Genomic DNA, 5,798 nt, shown 5'->3' on the forward strand with positions numbered 1-5,798 from the left:
CTCCACATTTTTTTCTCCATTTTTTAAATAACATAACCCTTGCACCTGTGGGAGATCAATTTCTGAACTTTAGTAGTAACTGAAACTATCAACCAGAATCAGGGCCTGTGAATCAATTATGTCCCAATAGGTGGACACACCCATGGCTAGTTATGAGCTTGCACTATATTAGTTAGCCAAAGTTAACAGCAATAATGTTTCTTTTACAGAGACTAAAGTGAGAAGGAGAGAGTATTCTTGGACTGAAATCCAAGGTTCTTACATCACCTGCTCTTGGCTAAGCTACAATCTATAAAAGCTACAGAAATTACCTCCAAGAAGAGCAATGGCCTGTGTAGCTTATGTGATGTATTTGAGTACAACAAAGAGATCAAATCTGAAAATCCAAGCTTTACTTGAATGAGAGAAGTGAATTAATGGGCTAAAATGGTAGAATAACTGAGGACCCACAGTTATTGAGGGAAATTAGAATCACCTCAGTGCAGAGAAACCTGGCTCCCTCACAGGCAGGAGGCCTCTTTAACCTGTCTTTCTGCCCAATTATCAAAATCCCATTGGTCATGAATTCCTTCCTTTCTTCTTAATTTTCTTTCCTCTATCTGTTTTTTCTCCTACCTATCAACTCCTTTCGTTTCACTCTACAAGTAGTTGTTCCAATTCAGTCTCCATGTTTTCCTCTAACAACCAAAGCATTTAGAATTTAAATCTCACTGTGAGGTATATAAATTGATAATGGGTTTCTTACTTTTTTTAGGAGACACATGTGATGTCATCAATTGGTTTGTTATGATTAGTACCCACATAAAATACCTGGGGTCACTTTCCTTAGAAAATGAGAAATGCAATCAAAATTTTTATCCAGATGGTGCTTGTTTATAACTGAGAATGAAAAAAAAAAATGTTTTCTGTGTTTCACTGTGGACTCTCTCTCTCTCTACAGTAAGACAGGTATTCTCAAACCAAGATTTCCAGTCTACTGAGATGAGCTAAATCTATTGGTCCCATATAACCCCATCCTGAAAGCCTCAACTCCAAATCTGGATAGAGAGGAAACAGAGAAGGCTCCTGGGTAGGTGATAGAGGAAAGCATTTTCAAGTCTATTACTACATCTTACCCAGGACACAGGTATTTATTCCCAACATGTTACAAAATTTATTTGAATTAAAACTTATTCCATGTTTTATAGAATTGCTTTTTTATTACTATAATTTATAACATAAAAATATTATCTTATATAATTAAATTATCTTACAGAATTGTTTCATCAGAATGACTCACAGGTAATAAAAATTCAAATGGCCAGTATACCTAGACTTTTATAATTATCTAGAACTTGAGATGTTTAGTGCTGAGGTTGTATCTCAGTGGCAGAGTGCTTGCCTAGCACCTGTGAGGTACTGGGTTTGATCCTCAGCACCATGTAAAAATAAATAAATAAAATAAAGGCATTCTGTCCATCAAAAAGATCTTCAAAGTACTTATTCATATTGAAATGGTGAATTCAATAACAAAACATATGAGGGCAGATTCAGAAAATATTCTTATTTTATAAACTGAATTGTACAGAAACTCTGTGTAGAAAAATTGTGTGGTCCATATGAAGTGTGTTGTGTATAGAAAAGAAAATGACATGCATGCAGTGCACCACTGAAGTTTCAATGCACTAGCAGCACATTGGACCATCAGATCAAGATAAAATCCAGCATGTAGTATGTTTTAGCAAATCAGGTGCTTCCATTGCTGTTTTATTATGAAGTGTTGATATTTGACCTCAGGCTTTATACATGCTGGGCAAGTATGCTACCAATGAGCTACACCCCCTTCTCCTGAAAAATATAGTTTTATTGAAATGCCATCATGCATTAAGTTACTATATATTGCAGATTTTAGGCTATGACTGCAGTGAACTTCTGGTCCACACAGCCTAAAATCTTATGATGTGGTCCTCTGAAGAAATATTTTAGAAAATCCATTGATATAATTTTAATACCACCAAATATATTGACAGGTTTTTGGAACATGGATCTCTATGTGCAACCCCCAACAGCATTCTACTTAATTTTGGAGTCAAATATTTCAGCATTTATCTGCTGGTAATAAAAATTTAAATCTAATTATGAGTAAAATTGAGGTAACCAGATAGAGTGTGAGTGTGGCAGGAAGTTTCTTTCTGCATCTTGGCAAGTTTTTAGAAATATTAGAATAAAATAAACTTAAGATGTGTTATCACACTCAGTGTTTTGTTTTATTTTATTTTAATATTATGAGTTAATTTAATCATTTCAACAAAATCTAGAATTGAGCAGAATTCATTCCCATGAAGCTAAGCAATTTGCCAAATGCAAGTCCAAGTATATTGCCCGAATTGGACCTACATTTCCAGATATTTCTGGAGTTTTAAAAAAATCTTGGGCCTGGAGTTGTAGCTCAGTAGATCATATAGGTAGTATGCACAAGGATATCCAGCACCAGGGGAAAAAGAGAAATTCAGCCCTGTCCTAGACCAGCTGAAAGAGTACTGATAATTCACTAATGTTCCTTGCTGGTAAAGTATGGGTCACTGCAGGTGGCCACTGAGGCCTATATGAAGGATAGACAAAAAAGTTGAAGTGTCTCTCTTTTTTTTTTTTAGTTGTAGACCTTTGTTTTCTTTATGTTGCTGAGGATCGAACCCAGTGTGTCACACAAGTGCTCTACACCCACTGTCTTACACAAGTGCTCTACCACTGAGCCACAACCCTAGCTAGTCTTGTACATCTTGAAGAGCCCTCTATTCAGTCCCAATGTGTAGGCTTGCTTCAGTTAGGTTAACATTTGTTAAGCACTTAGAAAAGTGTCAGGAACATGTATTGTCTCATTAACTTCAATAAGGCCCACTTAAGACAGGTCCTTTAACTATGATGTAAAAGTTAATTTAACTTGACAGCTAGATGGAAAATAATATTTTGCATTAAGTTCTTGGTAGTGTCTGTAACCAGAAAGTACTAAATAAATGGCAGTTGTCAGCAGGAGCCTGGCTTGATGATACAACTCAGAAGGCAGAGGATCACAGTTCAAGGCCAGCCTCAGCAACTGAGACCCCTCTGAATTAAAAAAAAAAAAAGGTTGGGGGTGTAGCTTATTCACAGAGTGTTCCTGGGTTCAATCCCCAAACCAGAGGCTTGGGGCTGGGTCTTGCTTATGACTTAGCATTCAATTTTTGGTGAGTAAAGAACTGGGGATTCCAGCCTTATTCTGCACCTTTCCCATTTAACCACCAGGAGGCAGCAACAGGTCTCTTCCAATGCCTGTTGTGGTTCCCCCTGGTGCCCACCAGATGGTGACACATCAGGGCAGCTGATCTTGGGGTCATAGTGGCAGCATTGCTTCTCTCAGTAGTCCTTTGCATTGTTAGCCCCAACCTCCCAGGGCCTTAACTAACTCAGAGGAGACAGGCCAGAACCAAGTTAATAAATACAATTCAGAATTTATTAAAAATCAGAGCTCCCATTTTGTGCCTACCTGATGCTAAGGAAATAAATAACCAGAAGGGACACAGCTGGGGAAAGAAAATCAATCTCAAGACAGATTTTTTAAACTACATCTCTCTTCCCAATCCCTCCCCCTATGACTCTTGGGACATAGCACATGAGCAGGTACCTCAGTACAGGTAGAATTTGGCCGGCACCAAGGCATACCTGCCCTGCCCAGGAGGGGAGACAGGTCCTGGGATCACTTGTTTCCAGCCCTTGAATCCCATAGACCTACTTCCAGCAGGGGCCAGGGCTGAAGCATCAATTGGAGGCACCTGTGGGTGGTGGTGGTAGGGGGAAAACAGGGTAACAACTCAGGCGGCATAAGCAGCTGAAAGGGGTCCAGCCCCCTCTCCAGGTTCAACCAGTAGCATGATAAGTCATGTCCCATCCATACCCCCTTCTCCCCTTGAGCCTGCAACCTCTGCACTCAGCTGAGGATCTTCCTGGGCAGTTCAACAGAGGCACCAATGAAAACTGCATCACATTGCACACAGTTTCCCTTTTGGATATCCTGGTGGGAGATGAACTTGAGATATCCAAAGCCCAGAGAACTCTCACCCAAAGAGCTTCACCACATGCCTGGCTTTTGGAAAATTTTCCAGTTTGAGTCAGAGTGGAAAGTCTCAATGAAAGGCTATGGCTTAGCAACCCCTGGGTTGCTCTGATCTAGCAAGGAGAACGTGACATGATGGGCAAAATGCCACTCAAAGAGACTGTCAAAGGTGCCTGGTAGTACACGAATGTACAGAGAGAGATATGTGCCCTCACCACTGCCATTGCCAATGAGGAGTGCAGACACCTGTAGTTTGTAACAATACTTATGTGTTTTGAAGGCTGGGCTGAAGCACTCAAGGTTGGGCTTGGCCTCTTGTAGCCTCTGCCCATAGCTGCCAATCTTCGAGATGAACACTCCATCACTGCCTACTGATAGTTTCTCCAGCTCTCCACGCAGCTCCTGCAGCTCCTGCCACTGCTGGCTCACCAGGGCACACATCGTAGCCAGAGGTGGCTTCACACTCTCCTCCACATGCCGCACCATTGCCAGCTTAGGGCACTGTTGGCAAAGCCCCAGGCATTGAGGGAAGGGAGGACTGTTCCCAAAAGGGGAAGACACAGGGGTGGCAGGCGTTCAAATCTGCATGAGGAAGACAGGGTGCTAGGAAGCACCTGCAGCTGGACAGCAGGGGGAAGGACCTCAAAGAACTAAACTGCCAGGAACCCTAGCCTTCATTTAGGACTTCATGGGCTAAAGAGGGGTTGACAGGAAGAAGGGGCATCTGACCCTGTGCATGCAACTGGAGTCTTTGAACGGATATAGCACCAAGGCAGTCCTACCGCTGTCCCTCAGATGATTTGGCACATCCTCCTGAGCCACAGTGCCCATGCCACACTGGTTAGGGCAGGGCAAGGCAGCCTTGGGCACGGTACTGGTGACTCTGTGCCTATTAATTTCCTTTGTGCAATAGGTACAAGGCTGGGTGCACTTGGGGCACTCAGAAGTTGCCTGCTGGGCCAGTAGTCACCGCATCATGCAGGCACCACATTTGTTCTCACAGTACACACTCTCTTGGCGGCACATACCCTCATGGCTCTCAAAGGCTTCCCCACTGAAGTCAAAGACACAGAACTCGCACTTGAGGAGCTGCTTGGGGCAGTCGTGTTGCAAGTTTGCAGGCAGATCAAGGTGACTCAGCTTGGCAGGACAGCAATTGGGGCAGGGAACTGCATTGAAGCTGCAGGTATTCAGGTGTCTCTGTAAATGACGAAGTGACCCACTCCAGCAGCAGCCCTCCTCACTGTGGATGCAGCGGATGGGCAGGCCTAGCATCTGGACCTCCAGTTCTGGGTCTGGGTACATCTTGGCATAGTCCAGTGGAAGTTGGTCCTCAGGGCATTTGAAGACTCCTTCACTGAGGAACTCCTGCAGGCAGGTGTCGCAGAAGCTGTGGCCCTAGGTAGAAACCTGCAGGGGCTCGCGCGTGGGTTTCCTGCACATAGGGCACAGCAGCCAGCGCTTGGGCTTCTCCAAGAACTTGTAGTGGAAGCTGCGCATGACGGGAGAGTGACGGGCACGGGCAAGCAGGGCTAGGCACGTGGCGGCCCCTGGTGGCATAGACTGGCAACCCTGCCCAAATCCACTAATTGTTTTAAATATGGTTTATATTTGAAATACTATATACTCTATAAATCTCTCTTCACTTAAAAAATGATTGCATACTACATTAGTTTACTGATATAAAAACAGAATTCTTAAAGAATATTTGGACTATTTCTAATTCATA

General features: G+C 43.0%; 1 pseudogene across 1 annotated transcript; it reads right to left on the bottom strand.

Moving 5' to 3' along the window:
* Positions 1–3,943: 3,943 nt before the first annotated feature.
* LOC308640711 (TNF receptor-associated factor 4-like) lies at positions 3,944–5,569 on the bottom strand (annotated as a pseudogene). The gene is made up of 2 exons: positions 4,799–5,569; positions 3,944–4,570 (listed from the first exon to the last, which is right to left on the bottom strand). The product of its transcript is annotated as a TNF receptor-associated factor 4-like (transcript).
* Between the last annotated feature and the right edge of the window lie 229 nt (positions 5,570–5,798).

The sequence above is a fragment of the Spermophilus citellus genome (genome assembly GCF_964194105.1).
Source record: "Spermophilus citellus genome assembly, contig: SCAFFOLD_94, whole genome shotgun sequence".
NCBI classification, from domain to species: domain Eukaryota; kingdom Metazoa; phylum Chordata; class Mammalia; order Rodentia; family Sciuridae; genus Spermophilus; species Spermophilus citellus.